The sequence below is a fragment of the Pinus tabuliformis genome, chromosome Q (genome assembly GCF_031772625.1).
Source record: "Pinus tabuliformis cultivar Carrire ecotype Pingquan chromosome Q, CPIR1, whole genome shotgun sequence".
NCBI classification, from domain to species: Eukaryota; Viridiplantae; Streptophyta; class Pinopsida; order Pinales; family Pinaceae; genus Pinus; species Pinus tabuliformis.
The window spans coordinates 98,926,254-98,947,765 of NC_142296.1; the positions used below are offsets into that span (position 1 = coordinate 98,926,254).

Genomic DNA, 21,512 nt, shown 5'->3' on the forward strand with positions numbered 1-21,512 from the left:
AGGAAACATCTCCACCCTTTCCTCCAAGTTGTCAAGTAAGCCTCCTACAACTCAACAAAGTCTTCTAAGGCATCAAAAGCCATTGCATCTTCATGCTCGTTGTGCCACTCCTTGGGGCAATCAACTACCTAAAATGGCCTTAATGCAAAGAAAATGACAATTACCATGGATTGTTGCCACCACCAATGCCAGCCAACGTACCTACTCCCTCTGATTTGTGCCTCTCACTCAAGTATTCGATGACTACTTCCTTCTCAATGTGTCTGCAACCTATTTTGTCTAATAGGTCTGTCATCAATTGGAAGTCCTAAAACCCCTAAACTATGTTACAAAACTCTACAATTTCAAGCACTCCACAATCAGGGTAATCTGTCTCCCATCTATTCTACTTCACTAGACTTTTGAATTGCTTTTGTGATTAACAAAGGTCCCTCAACCACCTTTTCCTTTTATTGTTTCTCCTTAGCTCACTTCTTTATTGACTTACTCAACCCTTTTACAAGCGGTTGAGCAACCTCTAAGATCATTGTCCCTAAGTCCCACAATCCCATTGAAATAATGTTAGCAATGCCATCAACTAGTTGATCTTCAACAAGTTGAAGTGTGCCTATCAAAGGCTTGGACTCTCTAACCCTTTCTTTAACCAATCCAACATCTTGCAACTGAGATTCCTATTGCATAATTGCATTCATGCACTACTCGAACCCAACATTTGGGTCATTTTCCACTAGAAACATGTGTTCATCTCAACTATCTTCTCTAATGCACTATTCAAACTATTACAGGCTGCACTTTGGTGAGTGCCTTTGTCATGAACCCTTGCAACTATTTCTAGTGCAAGCATTGCCTTGCCTCCACCAGAACAAAATAACAAATTCATCACTAAGTGACCAAAAAAAACAGTCACCACATTGTTTATAAGCTATATAATATCAAATTTGAGAAATTATGTACCTATAAATTAGTAATATAAATTACTAATCTAGATTATAGATCAACATATACAACTACTCAACAACTATGTGAACATACTTATATGTGATTTGATAGTATTACAGTCATTTATGCATGTTTTATCATGTTATTTAGAATTTTTCATTTTGAATTCATTTTTGTAGTATGCATGGATATATCAGCCATGCTTTGCGAGAATACACCACATAAACAAGGGAATTTTGATATATGAAAGCCCCAACATGATTGGTGTTTATGGAATGCATTGAAACATCCTTGCCCCAAAAAACAAGGATTCCCCCAAACATCTCACAAACAAGGCAGTCTCATACATTGAATTTGATTTATGAAACCCTCATGTTCAAATTTGATGTATGACAGCCCCTTATTTGTGGAAGTCAAATTTGATCTCTAAACCCACCTTGCTTGTGAAATGTGCATGGAAATCCTTCTCCCACAAACAAAAGGATCATAACCTCTCATTTTATATTGATAAACACACATAAAATAAAACTTACAAAACTTAATTACTTATATTGTATCTAATTAATTATCATATATATGGAAACGAACAGACTATAACATTATGTATAGAAAAGCTAAGCACTGAGTTTAGAACATACTATGGCCAATTGGGAAATGCTCAGTGTTCCTGCCAAATTAGAAAGTGATATTCAATATATAAACACAATAAAGAGATTAAAAAATTAAAAATAAAACACACACGTATATATTAAAGATCACGCTCTTGTGTGTTTTATGCTTTTATGTGTCTTTTTAGGTATATTTTTCCATTTTTTTGTCACTTGCAACCAAACAAGTGAAAAAAAGAGCTCTTCTATACATAATGTTATAGTATGTTCCTTTCAATATATATGATAATTGGTTAAGATTTTTGGGGCAGACCTATGTAAACCCATTTGATCTATCCAGGGGTTCGATGCTATAAACATAATCCCTCACTCGGGTGCTGGTCCTTTGGATGATGCTGTGATTGATGATCGAGATTCCAACAGGACATCTGTCTACCACTTTACTCTTTTGGTTCTAGATCGCAACAGGACATCTGTCTACAACTATCTCTGTTGCAAGATCTGCTTCTCGTACTACTGCTTCTCCCTTGCTCTGTTCTTCTGTTGAACCGAAAAAAGATATGCATAGCGAGGTGCTGGGTAATAAGCCAAGCTGATGGGTTCTGGTTTAATATGTATATGGAAAATCATGTAAATGGTTTCCCAACTGTCTGTTAGACCACAAGGCCAATGGCGGCATCGGTAGCATGGCCTTTTAACCAACACCTGATATGAAAATTGAGTGAAGGAAAGTATGGCAGGGACTAAAGGGATTAAATGATTAAAGTTCAATTCCTTAAGACCCACAGAAGAGTAGGGGCAGATTGCCCTATAAAACCTCAGAGACCCGCAGATTTTCCTCGCTGAAATTAAAATCTCAGAGCAGTCATCAATGCAAGAAGCCCAAGTAATCTGCAGAGTAGCTCTCTCATATTCTAGGCATCATGCTTCATTCATCCTCTCCTACAGATGAGACTCCTTGTCGTATATTAGCCAGCAATATTGAAGAATGTGTGGGCTCTAAGAACATGTGAATTCAATTCTTTTGGACATTATGTCAAGCCTGAGATTTCTATTCAGGAAGCAACATTACTGGGATTTATATTCAGGAAACAACATTATTTGATAAGTGGACTTGGTAAGTATGATATATTCATAAGAGACGATACACCGTGAGTATCCAATAGGATGTGGCAAGAGGGACAGGACAGGTGTTAGTAGTTTTAGCAAGTCCATGAACTGCGTCAGCGAAGGGTGACACCTTGCCCTTTCCCTCCTTCAGAGGACCAAGAAGAAGTCAGCACATTGTTAATGCATATGGTTTGAAGCTATGTTGCATGGAACCCGTTCTACCCACCCCTCCCCTCCAGCCCAAAAACAAAAACCCATGTACCCTGCATTCCTGCGTTTCAGGTACTTGAGGACCCCTAGGAAGCATCCCCCAAACTGCTGGGACTTCATCGGGGACATGGGGACTTGCTTACTCTCCCCAAGATGTTCCAGACAGATTTCAGGGATCCTCTGGACACATTTAAGGGATTTTCTGGACAGACAATATTCTGAGCATATATCTTCGGTTTTGACAGTCATGGACATTGATGATTAGACGATATGATCATTTTTCCATCCAATATTTTTGTGTTGCACTGATTTTAAATCTATTGTACAAATTGCAGCTCAAAACATGGGTTTTGCATGATGGGTTTCATCTTGGGTTTTTGGTGATTTAAATATTGCTTTTTCATAAACAACATTCCAACAAACAAAACTTCCATGATAAGAAAACAGGGAATGCAACTTTCAAAGGGCTAATCCATATGGTTATTGTTCTTGTTCTTTTCAATATTCAGGTCATCTTGACTTCTATATATTGAAAATGAGTTTCTAGGAGTCATTCAAGTCTAGTGTTCCCATCATTCCAACCTCAAGCATTGTGAAAACAATCAAATAGTAGTGACTTGGATTGGGTACTCGATGTTCGAAATCAATCACCTTCATAATTGAAAAAATGAATCTAATTTCTTTATAAAACCAAAAAATTTTAGATTGGGTACTAGATGTTCGAATCAATCACCTTCATAATTGAAAAATTGAATCTAATTTCTTTATAAAGCCAAAGAATTTTATAGTGGTTTTCAACACAGTTGTAAAAGTCCGAAAACCTATTGAGAAGGTAATGCCTTTTATGTTTTAACATAATTATCATTAACAATAAATATGGAAGAACAGCTGCTATAGAGACAGTTCTTTGTCTCATACACCCTTCATGGACCTTATTGCAAATTGAAAATAGTTACACTTTAAGTTCCCTAAAGCTAAACTACATTTTGCTCATGTCTAGCTGCCAACAATAGAATGTCACTCAGCACTTTTATATAAGATAGTTTGTTATGCTTACAAGCTTGTGTTTATGGTGAATTTTGAATTCATCCTTAACCCACCATTCCATGAAAATTTTGGGGGTGTGCTCTAGCTGTCTCAGGGACATGTACCCCTGTCCCCGCCATTCTGCAGTCCCAAAAACCAGTGCAACATAGGTTTGAAGCATATTGTGCATGCTAGTCCTTGGAATAGCAAATAGCTAGTTTGACGGGCTTATGTTATGCTATGTACTGGATTGGGTGAGCCATATAAAATCTGGTTATGATAAACCTATACATCTACAGAAACACTCAATCTATTGGGATTGGCTCTGGATACAAGGAAAATTTAAGAAAATCAGACATTGGTGTAACAAGTTGATTTCACTAGGAGGAAGACAGGCCTTATTGAAGAGTGTGGTGGAAGCCACACCTGTCTTTTAGATGTTCTTTGTGAATATACCCAAAGAAATGCTCAACAAAATAAAAAAACCTGCCACTGGGTATTTATGGGCAGGCAGGAAGGAGAACGCAAGCATCTAAACAAAAAGGGCAGGGTGATGGGGATTGAAAGACCTACCCACACTCTCAAAAACACTGGCAGCAAAAGGCCTCTAGAGAATCCTATCAAAAGAAGTAATATGGTCGGATATCATGAAAAAGAAGTAAATACAACCTTTTGGCACTGAAGAATGGATTAGAAGCCCAAGGAAATCTGTAGGAGGGTCAGTCGTCGGGAATACCATGGTGGAAGCCTTCCCCATTACTGCGAATCATCTTTCCCATCTAATAGGAAATAGGAGGCAAGTAAAGGTGTGAAGAGCAGACACTGGTACAGGGGGCTGGAGGTTCCAAGATTATCACAAAGACTAGGAGAATGTATTCACTCAAAACTTACACTTCCTGGCAGATGCCTACGACAGGAACAACACAATACGGTGGAACTCAAGATGGAAAGGAACAGAACTGTGGCAGCCCTTTTTGCTAACCCCTCTTGTAAATGTCACTATGAATTGTAATTCATGTAATAATGTGAAAAATGTGGAATATAGCTGAGCTGGAGGAGTGGACATGGATTCAGAGACTGAGGAGGAGGAGTTGCTTGTGCAGTGTTTAAACCCAGGCCACTTCATTTATTCCCCCACCTAGCTCCCTGGCAAATCAAATGGTCTGCTGGTGCAGACATTAATAGGAGTATGGGCAGCATGCAGCAAGGAGGAGCCCATGCTGTCCTCATTGTCCTGATACGTGTTGAGGAAATTAACACGCAAGAGAAGAGGCAGAAGGAAAAAGAAAGGGCAGAGTGGTGGAGAAGTGGGGTGTGGCTGGCATACGAAAATGCTCTGAGCGTGACAGCACTAGCCAGGGGTGATTAGGCAGCAAGAGTGCCCATGATTGCCGTAGTGTCCCCACGACGTGAGTGGGGAAGAAGTTGAGCCGTCGCATGAGAAAGCGGAGTGGTGCAAAGCAGGAGAGGGAACGCAAGAGGAGAGAGTTGCATAAAAACCTTGTGGTAGAATTGGAGCATCATTCCTTGCATTCTGGCAATCCCCTGTCTGTGTCTTGGTGTAATTCGACCAAGAGAGCTCAGGGAATTACTGATTCACTTGGTGCTTGCCTTGGGGCTGAGAAAACACCCATTAGAGTGAGATTAGGTTCCTAGGCTGAGAGAATCTCCGTTGAACTCTCGTCAAACTCCTGTGATTGATTTCTAAGAGAGCAGGTGAATCACTCTGGTGTTTGCTGCCTGAGAGCAGTCATTAGACTACCTGAACAGTGGACTCTTCCTCTTGGCTACCAGTTTCACCTGTTATTGGTGTGAATACCCTTGAGCACTTAACTTCTCAGGCTGTGAATCCGGCTCAGGGGTGGTTAGCTGCAAGAAATATTGTGGTGCAGCCGGCCTATGGTTGGGTGAAGAATTGAAGTCCCTCCTCTAGTTGTCAACCACACAAGTTAATTAGATAAGTGTTATTCTTGTATATATATGGATTGTGCCATGAATGGCTAGTGAATAACCCTATATGTTATGAAAAATTGTTTAGATAATTATAAAGTTGGTTGATTAGCTAACTTGTGTATCTGTGGTGCTTATGATCTGCTTAAGCCATGAGGTTACAACATCCCTAGTTATTTGCATGATTGTGCATGGTTGCTTGATATGCTCAGTTGATCATTACTTTAGGTGGTTTGTATTGTTTGATATGTTGTAAATTTCATGGTTTCTCTGAGTGCTTGAAGGCAGTTGAAAGCCTAGAGTTGGTACGTATGTAATATGAGGTAAATAACAATATATCGGAACGAGGTGGTCTTTCCAACCATGGAAGTTGGTACTGAACGATACCAAATTCCAAGGGAATGCTTGGCAAGGTCATCAGAACCTTTAAGGGTTACAGAGGTTCGCGCTCATATTCGAGCCGCATAACCCTGGGGAATTTTATTAAAAGGATTTGAGTTTTGGCGTAAGAAGGGGAATTGCCTTAGTTGTGATTGATTAGCGTTAATCACTGGGTTAATCCCTTCATTGTGGTGATTAAACACTAATTTGCGCCACACCCCTTTACCGGGTAGTAATTCGTTGCAAGTCAATGCTATAATAGAGAGTGTGGGACAAGACAGTTCCCATTACCAGACATGAAAGTTCACGTTGCACCTACCGAAGGATTGGCGCGAAGTGACAGAGGGCACAGAACGAAGATCATCGTTGTCCTTGTTAACAAACGGGGATATTTACGTCCCGAAGACAAAGATATGGCCCCAACGAGACAAAAACTTTTAACAGTTGTTAGCGTGAATAGGTATTGTTAGCACTCGAAGAAACTCTCCTAGGTTGTAGCTCGGAGATGCCTAGTAACATATAAATCTTCAGTATCGTTCTTTGAACTATTGGAATGGATTGGGGTTTAGATCAAGTCAGATGACTGTTTCAACTCTGTTTTCACTCAAGACATGCATGAACACCCTCAGCTTGACAAGGCTTTCGACCACTAATGCTCAATAGTTTATAGATTCAATGAAAAGATGGAGAATCCTAAGTGTACCAGCAGATACATACATAAACACATATGAATGGCTAGCTACATAAAGTAAATGAAGCTTGCAAATCTAATTTATCAAGGTAGAGATAAGATGACAGTTATCTAGCATTAGACACAGAAGAAAACATGAATAACCTATTCAAGTGCAAGCTTAGAACAGAGGAGAAGATGGCAATTGAACATATAACAGCAAAAAAAGCATGTATTACTAGAATGAAGATGAGACGCTTGGAGGAACAGAGAATCCACAGTCTCCAAAAGTTGAACCTCTATTACTTTGAACTTTTAGCCATTTATAGGCTTTTTACCATACTCTCGAACTCTCTAAGGCTTGAGATGTCTTAATCTATCCCCTTTGTCTTCTAACTACTTGATGCCATAACTAGACAAACATGAGCTCAGAAAGCTCTGTTTCTAACAAACACGGTAATCAAATTTTGGTAATTTCACCGCGCTATCAGGTGGATCACTTGTGCCAGCGATGTTCCATGATCATTTTTGTTGGTTCGGCTGCATCGTGCTGTTGTTTTTTCCCCTTTCGGCCATGCATTCTGTTATTTCAGTTCAACTATCCGGCTGTCAAAAACACTGACAAAGCCAACAAATTTCCTCCCCGGATGACTGGTGGGAAGTTGGGTACAGGGGCACGTGGGCCGTTGGATGGTGTGGATCGATGGTCGGAGGAGATCAATTGTCGAAGGCTTGAAGTCGTGGCGGGAGCAGAATAAGTCCAAGCCGTCAGATCTTAGATGGGTAGATCAAATGGTTATCGGGCAGAGGAGGTGCTCGAAGGAACGCCCGGTAGCGGTTTACTCAAGCAGAAATGGTTTATATCGGGCGGTCATCGGGCGGTAAGTGGTAAAGGTTGGAGCCCACCCGATTCCATTCATTGAGCGCCACGTAGCAGCGGAGGAGAGAGAGGAAACCGCTTTATCGGGCGGGTATCCCTCTCTCTTGTTGCCCGAGCGATATGCGCGATAGCCGTTAGATCTGGCGGAAATGATCTAACGGTGGTGATTAGTCAAAGTGGGTGAGCGTATAACGTTAGTCGGATGAAGTGTGGACCGTCAGATCAGTGGGAAGATCGACGGCGGGGGACACGAAGGTATGGGACGACCTCGAGAAATGTGCAAAGGGGCGCATATGGACGGAAAGGTAAGGTTTTCGGGGGCTTTTGCGCATTAGTGCATGTTTTCATGCGCTCTAAAAAATAATAATACATAGGGGGGCAAAAATGGATTAATTCACGTAGGGCCAAGGTGAAAGTGAGTTTTGTTATGATGTGAGGGTTGGGTTAGGACATGAGTGAACGTGGATGGGAGTGGATGAGTGAGAAAAGTGAGGTGATGGACCGTATGGGAACCTCTCCACAACAGCAGAATAGACCATTTCCCTCCTTTAGTCTTCAAAATAGCAACACTGCACCTCAGGGCTAACACTGGCTCCTTTTGGGGATGAAAGCCTCCCTGTGAGGTTTCAAGAACTGCAAACTACTGCCTTTCCAGTAACAACCAAAACAAACTTATCTCCTAGTGTTCCATTGGGCATGGAGTTTATTTGCATAGAAAACAAAAACTAAAAAAAACCTATTACAATATTAAGGCCTTAAAGCCTCATATGAAGTAAAGTTTCAAAAATCGCCAATTGACTGGGACATCAAAAACACCTTCCCCCTGCAAATTGTGCAAAATGAACGTATTGTTCATCTGAACTTGAGCAATGACAAACGGTCCCGTCCATAAGGCATCAAATTTACCATGGTTGCCCTTATTTTCCTTCAATGCATCCCATTTGAGAACCCAGTCACCAACCTGAAAACTGTCCATTTTTGCCTTCCTATCAAAGGTTTCTTTGATCTTCTTCTGATGAATTCTTGACTTCTCAACCAGTTGTTCTCTGATCTACTGTAATTCAACCAAGTTACTCATTCTCCTCGCCATGTCATTCTCTTCATCCTGTTCTTCTTGCAAGAATTTGGCCACAGGGAGAATCAGCTGGATAGGAAAAACAGCATCAGCGCCATAAACCAACTTAAATGGAAAATTTCCTATGGACTTCTTATTGGTAACTCTGTCAGCCCACAATGCAAACTTCAACTTGGAATCCCAGCTCTTTTTGTTGTCCTCCAACAATTTTTTGATTATCCTTACAAGAATCTTGTTAGATGATTCTGCCAGGCCATTGCCTTGAGGATAATATGAGGTAGAATGCACCAATTGAATGCCCATGGATTCACACATGTCCACCAATTCTTCTGCCCTGAAAGCTGTTGCATTATCAGTGACTAGTTTGGTTGGGCAACCAAATCTAGTGAAAATATTCTCATTCAAGAACTTTATGATAACCTGATGATTAGCATTTTTAGTGGGTATAGCCTCAATCCATTTGGTGAAATAATCAGTGGCTACCAGGATCCATTTGTGATGGCCACTGGAATGTGGATTGATCTCACCTATGAAGTCCAAGCCCCACTGCTGGAAGGGACCATTGGCGTGTACTGGCTTCAAGGGCAGAGATTTTAGTTGTTGTCTTCCTGCAAACCTCTAACATTTGTCACAAGACTTCACAAAAGAAAACACATCAGAGAACAGAATAGGCCAATAATACCCAGCTCTCATGATCTTGTGGGCTGTGGTTTTCCAATAATGATGCCCTCCACAGATGCTAGAATGGGGCTGGTGCATGACTTCCACAGGTTGTCCTTTGTCTAGACATCTCAAGAGGATCCCTGATGGGTCTCTCCAATAAAGTAGGTTTTTATTAATGCAGAATTTGGCTGATCTGAGCTTAATGGCCTAGGCTTGACTTGAGCTATGCCCTGGAGGGACTTCTAGCTTCTGCAAAAAATGAACTACACTGGAATACCATTCACAGGTGGCTAGATTTTCAGCCAAAGACTGATTCTGCTCTTGCTCTTCTGCTGCTTCCTCTGTCTACTCACCACCTGAATTTGAACCCATGCAATTGATGTCTAACAAACTGCAATTTCAGCCATAAGCTTAGCCAAGCCCTGGCCTTTGACAAGCTTGGTGGGCTTCACCTCTATGTTGAACTCTATGAATTTTGCAATCCATTTAGCTCTCTTTCCATCAATATCTAGCTGAGTTAGGACATCTTTTACTGAGGCTGAAGGTACATACGCAACCACTTTGGAATGCAGAATATAAATTCTGAATGCCTTTAAAGATTTTATGAGAGCATAAGCTTGTTTTTCAATAAGGTCATACCTTAGTTCAGCATCCCTCAGAGTTTTGCTGAAAAAGGCCACAGGGTGCTCTACACCTTCATCATTTTTCTGCAATAGAACTGCTGCAAGTGTATCATAAGAGGCAAAAGAGAAGATATAAAACTCCCTGGTATAATCTGGACTGATTAGAGTGGGAGCTTCCATGATAGCTTGTTTGATGGCTTCAAAAGAGCTTCTTGCACCATCTGTCCATTTTATTTTTGATCATTTCTTCAGCATGGAAGTGATGTGCTTCACTAGTTATGCAAAGTTTGGAATAAACCTCCTTACAAAGTTAATCTTACCCAGGAAAGATTGTATGCCCCTTTTTGACCTTGGGATGGACAATGTCTGAATTGCTTGAACTCTTGCTGGATCGATCTTCACACCTTCGGCAGACACAATATGTCCCAGAAGTTTGCCTTCTTCTAGAGAAAATTGTGACTTCTTTGGGTTCACAAAAATTCCAAACTGTTTGCATTTTAGAAACACCTTCTTCAAATGCTGCAAATGGTCCTTGTGACTGCTGGAAAAGATTGTTATGTCATCAAGGTAAATAAGGACAAACTTGTCCTTCTCTCCCACAAAGGATATGTCCATGGCCCTCTGAAAAGTAGCCCCAGCATTCATCAGTCCAAAAGGCATCTTGGAGTACATGAAAGTGCCCCAAGGAGTAGTGAAGGCGGTCTTTTCCTGATCTTCTGGATGTACAGCAACCTGATTGTAACCTGAAAATCCATCTAAGAAAGACATGACTCTAGCCCTTGAAACTTTTTGCAGCAAGTGTTCCATCTTAGGCAGGGATAGTTGTCTTTTTTAGAGCATTTGTTCAGATTCCTGAAGTCAACACAAAGCCTGATTTCTCCATTCTTCTTTCTTACTACCACAAGGTTAGCTATCCACTTTGAATACATTGGGGGAACTATGATCTTGGCATCCAATAGCTTCTTGATTTCCTTTTCAATCAAAGGCAATAAGAAAGGGCTAATAGGTCTTAATTTTTGCTTAAAAGGGATGGTGTTCTTCTCCAGTGGAATCTTATGCTGAATGATGTTGGTGTCATAGGTCCTAAGATCATTGTACTCCCAAGCAAAAATATCAGCAAATTGTTTCATCAGGGTGCAATACTCGAAACTTTGGGCAGAAGACAAGTGAGTGGACAGATTTATGTACTTTGGATGCGCTGGACTCCCTACATTATGTCTATGAACTGCAGACTCGTTTCCTTTTTTGGCAGGCTTATAACGTACATCATTATGATCAAACAGCTTTTCTAGGGGCACCAATCCTTTGGGTATATGGTTACTAGGCAGCTGAACAATGCTATCCTGACCAATCTCGTCATTTAGCTTGGACTAGTTGCATTCTTCAATGGTTTCATTTTCTTGGTCAATGTGCATTTCAAAAAATTCATCAATGACTTGTAAAAACCTATTAATTTCATCATCATCTTCAAAAACTTTCCAGTATTTGACATTGTCAGGCAGAGATGGTCTATATTTCACCTGAACTTTGTAAGTCAATTTAGGAGGCAAAGGAGGAATAAACGTGCTAGCAGACACAGCAAGGGAATTAGCAAGCTGGTTCTTCATTCTAGGGATGTAAGAAATGTTGAAACTATTAAAAGAACCCTTGAGCTTCCATACCTCATCTCTGTATGCTTTCAGCCTTGGATGCTTTGCTTGGAAAGTTTTGTTCACTTGTTGAATGATAAGGTCTGCATCTCCAAACACCTTCAGACCTTTGATGCCCATTTCTTTAGCAGCGTTTAAGCCCAATATCAAGGTTTCGTACTCTGTTATGTTATTTGTGACCTGAAAAGTTAACTTGAAAGATAAATGAATGCATTCTTGTGTGGGGGACACAAGGACTACACCTGTGCCTGCAACTTCCTTAGAGCAAGCTCCATCAAAGAACATGTCCCAAATTTGTGGGCCTTCTTCCTCTGTGATCTGGCAAACCAGTTTCCTAAGCTGCATGGAGGCCAACTGGAATTCTTCAATCTGAAGAATACAAGCTCCAAAATCAGTGTCGACAACATAGATGGGATGATTAGTGAGATTCCTTTCATCACTGATAATATAAGCCAACTGAGCTTCTCTGTATAATCTCCTGCTCTCACCTCCAAAAACTGGGACAGTAGAATAGGACAGATCATTTTGCAATGTTCCACCTAATCTCTTGAGCCAACCTTTGGAAAGCAACATGCCAAACTTGGGGGGTACATTTGCTACCACAATATCCATCATCATGCTCTTCATGGGCAGCTGAAACAAGGTGATGGCTAGGTCTTTGATTAATCCCAAACATTTCACTTTTCTAGAGTCAAAAGAAAACAGGTCATGATAAGACTTGGTAATGTCAAAAACCCAATTCATCCATGACAGCGTTGGGCATTAGATTATGGCTGGCTCCTGTGTCCAGAAGGCAGTTGTGAAGGATTTTGTCATGAATAGTCAAAGAGACATAGAATGATGGGGAACTGTCATGACAATTTTCAATCATTGGGCTGAGAACAACAGTTGATTTGTCGTCTTGCAGATTTACATAGTCAGTGGAGGCTTAGATGGCTTTAGGCTCAAGGGCCTCGAGGATAACTCTTAAAGGACTCATTCTTCACTAGTTCAATGAGAGGCATGGGTATGCTTAGCTTCTGAATTTCTGATTCAAAACTGAAAGAAGAAGGAGACTTGTCAAGGCCTCTTACCTCGTGAGCTGAAGCTTTGAGGATGATGGGATCAACTGCCGGTCGTTTCTGCTTATTAGCTTGTTGTATGGCAAGAACAGCAGCTCTTTGAACAGGAGTTTCCTTAGCATTATTCATCTTCGACCTCAAATCATATCTGTGTTCATCATCAGTTTGCAGAACAGCTCCAACATCCCACTCTTGGCTAATCTGGTCATTGAATAATGACTTTTCATAGGCAGCGAAGGTCAAAAAGGAGGCACTGCCTTTATCTTCCAGACAATGGATCTCATCATCTTCTTCAAATTGCTCTTCTTCCATGACTACATTCTGGAAAGGGGTCTTCACCCTTTGGTCTTCATTGGCATCTTTGCTTCTTTGCAGAATCTGCAACTGCTCATTAGCTCTTCTATATGGATTTGGATTTCTAGGAGCAAAGGTATTAGGAACTCTTCCTTTCCTAGGGTGCTGCTCAACCTTTAATTTGGAGATTTCAGAGGCTAATGAGTCAATGACTCTATCATCTTGGTCATTTTATCTATCTTGGGATCTGAAGATGATGAAGATTCGCCCCTCTGTCTCCTTCTATCAACATTCCCCTTGAGCTTCTCTGCAGCCATGATGTTTGATTCTACTTCCAAGGCTGCATCCTGCATATCAGCCAAGGTAGCACATCGTCTCTCCCTCAACAGTAGACAGAAGTCAGAATCAAAGGCACTGGCATAGATGAGTTTAGCAGAGGTAGTGGTGGGTTTTACTTCAGCTAGTATCTTGTTGTACATGCGGTTAAACCTCTTATTAAAATTTGACAACAAGTCACCATTTTCCCTCTTTAAGTTCCCAAACTCGGTGTGGTAGTAGAGTAGATCCTTCTTATCCCCCCAATGCTTTAGGAGTGCATCATCTAGATTCTAAAGCCTCAATATCTGCTATAGACCTTGGGGTCAGTTCTCTGAACCATTTTCTAGCCTCTCCATCTAGACTTTGGACAAAGACTCTCATCCATACATCAGCTTCACTAATGTCCATGTTATCAACATAGCTATAGAATGATTCAAGATGTTCCTCAGCTGTAACACCTTCAGTCCCTGTGAACTTAGGCATATACTTTTGATATTCTCCAGTAGGCATGGCATTCAAAGGAGTGGGCAATGCTAGAGGTCCATACCTAGCAGCTATGATTCTTTCCATTTTGGTAGGTGCTTGTGGTGCTGCCACAGCTGTGGTGGCTATAAGGGTACTGGAAGTCTGAATGATAGAGGTTGAGGAGTGACTGATAGGACTAAAGGAGTATGATGGATAGGAGGAGAGGCTTCCTTTGGGCTTACAACAAAAGAAGAACCTAAAGAATAAGGAGCTCTATGAATCTCTGAGATTTTTTCTTCACTGCTAGTATTAGATGCTATACTCTCAACATATATTTGTTCTACTACATGATTTTCTTGAAGAGATAAAGAATATTGTTTAGAGCTACCTGAACCTGATGCTCCTTTCTGCAACGCCTTTCTTTCTTTGATGATTTTTTCAGGGTCAGGCAGTGGGTCAGCTCATGGCTTTTGAGGATTTCTCCGAGTATGCCTCACAAACTGAGCCAGAACTATGGAGTGGAGTCACCAAGAGGTTTATCCTCCAGTAGAGCCGCTAGATAGATGACTACAACCCAAATAGTGTCCAGACTTTGTCTATCATCAAAATCTAGATCTGTGACGTCCCCCAGGGAAGCTGAGCTTCAGTCTCCTCTCCCCAGCAACGACGCCAATTTTGTTAGCACTCCAGGAAAATCTCCTAGGTTGTAGCTCGGAGATGCCTGGTAACATATAAATCTTCAATATCGTTCTTTAAACTATTGGAATGGATTGGGGTTTGGATCAAGTCAGATGACTGTTTCAACTCTGTTTTCACTCAAGACATGCATGAACACCCTCAGCTTGACAAGGCTTTCGACCACTAATGCTCAATAGTTTATAGATTCAATGAATAGATGGAGAATCCTGACTGTACCAGCAGATACATACATAAACACATATGAATGGCTAGCTACAGAAAGTAAATGAAGCTTGCAAATCTAATTTATCAACGTAGAGATAAGATGACAGTTATCTGGCATTAGACACAAAAGAAAACATGAATAACCTATTCAAGTGCAAACTTAGAACAGAGGAGAAGATGGCAATTGAACATGTAATAGCAAAAGAAGCTTGTATTACTGGAATGAAGATGAGACGCTGGGAAAAACAAAGTATCCACAGTCTCCAAAAGTTGAACCTCTATTACTTCGAACTTTCAGCCATTTATAGGCTTTTTACAATACTCTCAAACTCTCTGAGGCTCGAGATGTCTTAATCTATCCCCTCTGTCTTCTAACTACTTGATGCCATAACTAGACAAACATGAGCTCAGAGAGCTCTGTTTCTAACAAACACGGTAATCAAATTCTGGTAATTTCGCCACGCTGTCAGGTGGTTCGCTCGTGCCAGCGATGTTCCATGATCATTTCTGTTGGTTCGGCTGCATCGTGCTGTTGTTTTTTCCCCTTTCGGCCATGCATTTTGTTATTTCAGTTCAACTATCCGACTGTCAAAAACACTGACAAAGCCAACAAATTTCCTCCCCGGGTGACTAGTGGGAAGTGGGGTACGGGGGCACGTGGGCCGTTGGATGGTGTGGATCGATGGTCGGAGGAGATCAATTATCGGAGGCTTGAAGTCGTGGCGGGAGCGGAATAAGTCTAAGCCGTCAGATCTTAGATGGGTAGATCGAACGGCTATCGAGTGGAGGAGGTGCTCGAAAGATAATGCCTGGGAGTGGTTTACTCAAGCGGAAATGGTTTATATCGGGCGATCATCGGGCGGTAAGTGGTAAAGGTCGGAGCCCGCTCGATTCCATTCATCGAGCGCCACGTAGCAGCGGAGGAGAGAGAGGAAACCGCTTTATCGGGTGGGTATCCCTCTCTCTTGTTGCCCGAGCGATATGCGCGATAGTCGTTAGATCTGGCGGAAATGATCTAACGATGGTGATTGGTCGAAGCGGGTGAGCGTATAACGTTAGTCGGATGAAGTGTGGACCGTCAAATCAGTGGGAAGATCGACGGCGGGGAACATGAAGGTATGGGACGACCTCGAGAAATGTGCAAAGGGGTGCATATGGATGGAAAGGTAAGGTTTTCGGGGGATTTTGCGCATTAGTGCATGTTTTCATGCGCTCTGAAAAATAATAATACATAGGGGGCAAAAATGGATTAATTCACATAGGGCCAAGGCAAAAGTGAGTTTTGTTATGATGTGAGGGTTGGGTTAGGACATGAGTGAACGTGGATGGGAGTGGATGAGTGAGAAAAGTGAGGTGATGGACCGTATGGGAACCTCTCCACGACAGCAGAATAGACCATTTCCCTCCTTTAGTCTTCAAAATAGCAGCACTGCACCTCAGGGCTAACAGGTACATCTGGGGATTTGGAATCATGGCTCCACGAGACGACAATGCTCCCGTCACTAGACGTGAAGGTTCACGTCGCACTACGCCCGATTGGGTAAGTGCATCCCATTGTGCCTCGGCATGAAGGCGTTGGGCACGATGACATGGAGGCACAAAAAAGGGTTCCATGTTAAACTCCGGAAATTTCTCATGACAATGAAATGTCATATTGCACAAGGGTCCGAGTGCAGGTGGGACCCAAGGCAGGACCTACGTGGCAGGATGATGTGGATAGATGTGGACGTGGCACACACACAACGTGACACATGGCTGGTAAGGATGGCTTTTGGATGGCCTTGTGGCCTGTAGTTAGATCACATGTGGTGCCTTTGGAGGAGGCCGCGTAGCAATGTGACATCAGAGTGGGTTGGGGACCCCAGGAGGTTCAAGGGTGCATTTTACTAGCCAAGCCACAAATAATGGAGGGCACAGGACGGGAATGTTTCCCGTCTCTTAGTGAAGAATTTGTCATCGCATTGCGGGGGTTCCATGCTATGGCAGTGGTTATCGCAGAGGAGGCCACAGTTAATGGGGTCGGGGAATGGGAAATTTTTCGGCAACCGACGAAGAAAAGTCTGTCACGCAGTAGCGGTAGGGAAGCTTAACCTTTTATTAGCCAAGGAAGGCACAAAGGTGTGGTGATGTGGTAAGGGACATGGTGGGGGCTGGTGGTGAGGTGGCATAGCCACGTAGGCTAATCATGGAGCCCCATGTGGCAGTTCTTGTTGATGTGGCAAGGATTACTGGCCAATTTTAATTGGCCATAACTTTTGATCTGCTTGTCCGATTTTGATAAAGTTTATATCGTTGGAAAGATCTCATCGAGCTGTATGTGATGGTGTAGGCCAAAGTTAATTCCACTAACTTTGGGAAAAGAGGAAATTTTGTAACCCCACTTCCATAGTGAGAACATGGAAGTCAGGTTAGGGCAAAGTAACACTTCCCATTCAACTTGGAGAGCCCAAGGGAGTGGGAGGTAGAGTTACAAGAACAAACAAGTCCCAGAGAGAATCTAGCAGAGGCATGGGAGCAGTGTGTGGAGTCACTCAAAACAGTATCCATTAAATTAAGATACCATCCAGACAGACTATTGTGGGCTGCAAACAAAATAGAAGGGACCTACAAGGTACACCTGGGATACCAAGCAGAAATGTATTCCCAGGGGAAAAAGCCTTGGCAATGGTCCTTCATATTTAAATTGGAAACCCCTCTCAAAACCAAGATTGGCTGCTTGTAAACAATAAAATTTTAACATGGCACGACTTGCGGAAAAGCCCATGACAGGGACCTGGATACTGTCCACCATGCAATGAAAGCACAGAAAGTGTTAACTATATATCCTTAAATTTTCATTTCACATAAGAAACACGAGCAGCAGCAAAAACCGTCACAGGAGGAGAAGGTAAGTTGGAGGGAGATTCAGTGGAAGAAGCAATAAACAACTGGTTAGATGACAAGGCAGTGTATTACAATCATCACTATTTTCCTATCTTCATCATATGGGCAGTATGGCTGAATAGGAATGAAGCCCTCTTACAAGATAAGCAGATTTCTCCTTTGGGAACTTACTACAGACTAAAGGGGCTTACTTAAGTTTCGAGAAAGTAAAGAAGAAGGTAAAGCAAAGGAAAGCAGAGCCCCCGGATATCATCACTGGCCCCATGGTTTTTTTGATGGGCTGGTTAACAAGTATCCAAATGTATGTGTGATGGTGGAACTCTTCATATCTCAAGAACTCATCTGATAAGATTTGACTGCAGACTAGAAGCAGCCGCAAACAAACTTGGGAGAGGTTAAAGCTGCCATTATTCTTATAATCATTGTAAAGGAGAAAAGTATTTTGGAAACAAACATCTACAGTGATTCAAAAGCGGTAGTGGACTGGATAATGGAAGAAAGAGAACAAAGAAGCATGGAACTTCGAGGAAGTATACAGGTAGCAGAGAAACTTAAATCGTCATTTGCCATGGTCCAATTGAAACACATCTTCAAGTACTATAAACAGGACACTGATAAGCTGTCAAAGCAGGCATGAAGCAGGGACGTTGGCTCCTTTATGCTGAAAATTATAAAGGATGGAACAAAGTAAACTCAGCCTCCATGGCTGAGCACCCTGTGAGAGATGTGGATGATTAGATTTAGTGATTATCTATAATTTCTATGAGTCTTTATGTGATTCTCAGGTGCAATCAGAACTGAAAGCGTTTTTTCCAGGTCTTTGGAAAATCATTTCATTCCAACCTGGAGAGAGGTCTTATACTTGAGATAGAGCCTTAAAGGCATCTGAGTTTAAGAAATGTACTATCTTATGATCGACGGACAGGTTTACCTAAAGAAAAAAATGTCTACGGAGAAAAAAACACATAACCAGGGTCCAGAATATCATATGCAATTATTTCAATTTTCAACTATAATTAATCATATAATATTTAGAATACAATCACAAAACATAATATAGAAATATAATTTATAAAATATAATAGTTAAGTCTATTATAATTCACAAAATGGCATTTCCATCCTTGCACCCGCACTCATGGCCACAAACCTTGGAAACTTAGGTCTATAACCACAATCAAAAAAAGATATAGAACAAAGTTTCCTAGGCTATTGCAACCCCGTGCTTACATTTGAAACTGCCTTATCTTGCCTGCAATAGCAAATTGCCAAAATGTTGATAAATATATATTTTATTTATTAAGATTTTGCCAACTTTCAAAATATGGATTGACACGTTAGTTGTTGCATTATCTAACTGACTGGTAGGACTTTAGTTGTTTCAAAGACAATTAAGACATACAATACGGAAATTTTGTTTGCAAGTATGGTTACAAGCTATGCTATAAACTGCTAGCACCCAAAACTAAAGAAGAAAACAAAGCAAGAAAGAAAATAGAAAGATATAATTAGTTTGCAAATCTTCATAGCGTAGAGAATTTAGCTAATTGATGTCATCAAACTATTAATACCTAAACAAAGTAAAGCTTGGTGTCTGTTAAAATCATATTGAAATCTAAAATACAGCCATCTGATGTTAAAACTTTTCACAAAGAAGCATCTCCAATAAGATTTCCAATCAAAGAGACTGAAATCCGGGATGTTTTAAAACCTAATGCAAGTAGTTAGGAAGACCCCACTTCTATGACATAAATACATAAAGGGTATATAACTTATGCATAATGTACTTTACCATTATGGACCTATCCAGATGAGAGAATGGCAAAAGTTTTCCATATCAGTTATACACCAGTAGCTAGCTTAGACAAATTCTAGAACATTTGAATGAAAAACTACAAAGCAATAAATTTCAAACCCTTAGTATCTGTACTTCGTTAGAAAACGCAATTGCAACCCAGTCAGGCTGCATGGAAGACCACTGCAATTGATTAATTTCAGCAGCTGCGGTGTAAGCTAGTATTGGGTCTAGACCACCACCCTCCACCAGTGGTTGACTAACGGAGGATAATTCCCATATGAGTGCTTGAGAATCATCTCCTGCAGTGCAAATATGGCAAGGGCTGTGAGGAGCCCATGCAATAGTATTCACACTAGCCTGATGCCTCTGGAGCTCTGCAACAGGCAAGGTTGGAAACCTAATATCCAAGATAACCACCTTACAACTATCCATCAAAATAGTAGCAATAAACCTCGGATCTTGCTTGTTCCAACCTAATCGAAGCAATGGGGTCTCCGGCTGTGAGCTCTCATATATAATAGTAGAATGCTCCTTATCCCTCAAGTCAAACACTCTCACAGACCCATCTGCAGATACAGAAGCAAAAACCCCTACCTCCCCCCAGGCAATATCATAGACCTCCTTATCATGGGCAATCAGCTGTGTATCCACCACTTCCTTTTCTATGTCCCAGATGGTACAAGTGGTATCGATGCTCGATGTCCCAATTCGCTTGGGATCGGCATCATTCCAGTCAAAAGAAGTCAAGGGTGCACAGAATTCACTGTTCTTATTATTATTGAGGAGGCTTTTGGGCTCTACTCGGTCCTCGCAAATTTGCCAGATTCTCAGATAGTCGCCAGTAGTGGCCAGAAGGTCAGGCCTCTGGCATTCTTTATCAGGAACAAACATTATCTTGGTAGTGGGATATGGATGGTCAAAAGCAAGCCTTGGATCACTCTTGAATTCCCCAGATTCCTCATCCAGCTCAATGATTTCTACTCTATTGTTATACTCCTCCAGGAAGCTACCAATCCCAAGACGAAATTTCTTATCTTTCCTCACAGACCAGTTCATGCCATATATTTGCCAGGGAGCTTCATATGTGTAGATTTCTGATTTTTTCTGTGTGCCTTGGGAATACCTTTCCATTGAAACACTACACTTGTTTTATATTATTCTAAATACCAGTGGCCTGCAAAAACATAAATGTATTGGCTTGAGGATTGCAATTAAAAACACAAACGCCCATTTCATGGATCTACAAATGATGCATTCGCTGAAACAGAAATCGGTCTCAATGCACTTTCTATGTTACCATAAAGAAAAACAATTTACATTAAAATAAAAGCAAGTGCAGAAGAAATGGATAATACGATGAATTATGTACCTGGTTAGGTTGATTCCCTCCGCTTCACGAATTCATAAACCCTAAATATCCAGAAATTCTTCCTCAATCCGACCACAGTACATACCGGACTAAAAAATTTTGCATAGCCACCAACACGTCTGTGCCATAAATCCCTGGAGTCATGGACGGTGGTTCACGAAGCAGAAAACAAAATGAAGGAATGTTTTAGAGTCTATCTGGTCAATAATGTCGGCGATTAGTAGCCTTTAATGTATTCCTTAGACTAGTAGTTCTAGCCTAATTTCCCACCGCCTCAATATGCTCGATGCCCATAAAGTGTGTGATACTTTTATTGATGCCTGAAATCGTTTCAACCTCCTCTTCCTTTAAAAAAAAAAATTCACTTTTACTTCTGCAAGTAGCTCTCAAAATACTCAGAGTAGGAAAATGTGAAACGGTAAAGGCCATCGAGTTCGTCACTCACATAAATTACGCTTCATCAGAAACATTATTTTAAATTAGTGTTTTTTTTTTACGCGTGAAATGGAACTTCTGGTCACATAATACAGTATGTGTTGTTGTACACACTGCAAGAGTCTTAGAGTGCTAACTTTGGTGATGGTGACCCTACAGAGCCATGTTTTGAGTGTATACAGAGTCATGTTTATTTTTTTAAT

At 41.2% G+C, this 21,512-nt stretch overlaps 1 pseudogene across 1 annotated transcript; it reads right to left on the reverse strand.

Annotated features, from left to right (window-relative positions):
- Positions 1-19,300: 19,300 nt before the first annotated feature.
- On the reverse strand, positions 19,301-21,299 carry LOC149218419 (WD repeat-containing protein LWD1 pseudogene; annotated as a pseudogene). The gene is made up of 2 exons (XR_016249166.1): positions 20,875-21,299; positions 19,301-20,679 (listed from the first exon to the last, which is right to left on the reverse strand). The product of XR_016249166.1 is annotated as a WD repeat-containing protein LWD1 pseudogene (transcript).
- Positions 21,300-21,512: the final 213 nt, after the last annotated feature.